The sequence below is a fragment of the Callorhinus ursinus genome, unplaced genomic scaffold, assembly GCF_003265705.2.
Source record: "Callorhinus ursinus isolate GAN/ISIS: 27379988/994484 unplaced genomic scaffold, GSC_fseal_2.0 scaffold8059, whole genome shotgun sequence".
NCBI lineage: Eukaryota > Metazoa > Chordata > Mammalia > Carnivora > Otariidae > Callorhinus > Callorhinus ursinus.
Genome location: NW_027405109.1, coordinates 151 through 2,098, shown reverse-complemented (window position 1 = coordinate 2,098; position 1,948 = coordinate 151). Strand labels below are relative to the sequence as shown.

The following is a 1,948-nucleotide window of genomic DNA, read 5'->3' as shown; positions in this document are numbered from 1 at the left end:
TGTGTGTGTGTGTGTGCGTGTGTCTGTGAGTGTGGATGTGGTTGCACGTGTGTGAATGGGGGTGTTTGTCTGTGTGTATGTGCATGTGTGTGTATATGCGTGTGTAAAGAGGGGTCATGCAGGGTGAGGCCACCCCGAGCAGGAGCAGGCAGATGAGGGGTCAGATACCAAGTGGGCAGGTAATGTTCGAGGTCAAGGCTGGCTGTGTGGGATGGGGTGTGCGGGCGCTGCCCCTTCTGCCCAAGGTTTATCCCGATAGCCATGTAGGGATGGGTCACTGATTTCCGGATGCAGGGCTGTGTACGCACAGGTCTGTGTCTGATCTGGCAGCAGCAGGGGGACTGGGCAGGAGGACAGTGCGGATGGTCGGGAAGGGCTATGATAACTCAGGGCCGGCTACCGGTCCCTGTCTTTGCAGAAGGGACGGAGGACATGGAGAGGAGGCTGGTGGACACGCCATACATCTCCTCAAAAGAGGAGGTGACCCCACAGAGTTCCCCAGAAGCAGGTGCTGGCGATTGTAGGTGAAGAACTCCTACATCACCCAGACCACTGTCCCAAGTGGTTGTCCACTGGACAGTGGTCCAGGACCTGGAACACCTGGAGGTTGAGGCGGAGGGTGAGAAGGCTGGGGCTGGGTGTTTGTGGTGTGTGGGGACAGGTCATTGCTGGCCCCACAGGGAGGAGCCCCCAGAGGCTGGTGTGGGGCCAGGAGCAACGACTGGGCACAGAGCACACAGCGGTGGACTGCAGTCGGGGAGACGTCCCCATGAGGGTTCCTTCCCAGTTGTGGCTTCTCTGGGAGACCATGGGCTGGGCTCTGTCTCTGCAAAGGCCCACAGAGAGCAGGCATGTGGGTGAGTTTTCTCCTCTCACAGCTGCTCCACCACCTGAGGAGCTCAGCCGAATCTGGAGGGAGGGTTGATGCCTGCAGTGACTTCAGTAGGACACCAGAAGCCGGAAGGTGACCCAGCAACTGCCCAAGGAGATCCTGGTGCTGTCCAGGAAGAACTGGCACCTGCTCCCACGACAGCCCCTGCCCCTGCTATAATTCCTGCCACTCACACTTCCCCCAACCCAGCCCAAGCCCCTGCCTCGGACCCAGATCCTGACCCGGCTCCTGCCCCTTCCCTTTCCCCTGCCTCTGCCCCTGCCCCAGTCCCTGCCCCAGTCCCTGCCCCTGCCTGTGCTCTTGTTCCTGCCTCTGCCCCTGTTCCTGCTCCTGCCAATGCCAGAGCCACTGTCCCAGACCCAGATCCTACCCTTGCTCCTGCCCCTGTTCGTACTCCTGTCAGAGCCGCTGCGCCTTCCCCTGCCCCTGACAGTGGTCCCGTTTCTGCCCCTGACCCACTTCCTGTCCTTGCTCCTGCCCTGGATCCTGCACCTGCCACTACTGCTGACCCTGTCCCTTCCCTTGCCCCTGTCTCTGCCCCTGTTCTTACCTCTGTCAATGCCCCTGTCCCTGCCCCTATCCTGAGCCCTGCCCCTACTCCTACTCCTGCAGGGTGCCCACAGCCACATCCAGAGCCCACAGCCCTGCAGGGAGAGCCCCTTGTACAATTACTCTTAGTTCCATCATCTGAAACCGAGACCCCGCCCGATTGTTTCATCCCCTCGCCCTGTGTTCTTTCTCTCTGGTACATATCAACTGATATTTTATCCTTCCACGTCCTATATACTGTTTATTATTTGTTTTAAATATAATTACTTGTTTTCAGTTGAACACGTCATGAGAATTAAGTACATGCCCAATGCTGTCCTGTGACACTCCAGAACATTGCCGCAAAATATCTCATTCCCCAAAGTTGTGCCCAAACCAGAAGCCCTCCCTGCCCTTTCCTCCCCAATCCCAGACCCCGGCAACCCCTAAGCTGCTTTCTCTCTCTGTTCCTTTATGTATTCCTAATGTTTCTGTAATTGGAATCACAAAATAGGGGCCTTTGTGTCT

At 57.5% G+C, this 1,948-nt stretch overlaps 1 pseudogene; it reads left to right on the top strand.

Moving 5' to 3' along the window:
* Window positions 1-418: 418 nt before the first annotated feature.
* On the top strand, window positions 419-1,698 carry LOC141372338 (uncharacterized; annotated as a pseudogene).
* The last annotated feature ends 250 nt before the right edge of the window (window positions 1,699-1,948 follow it).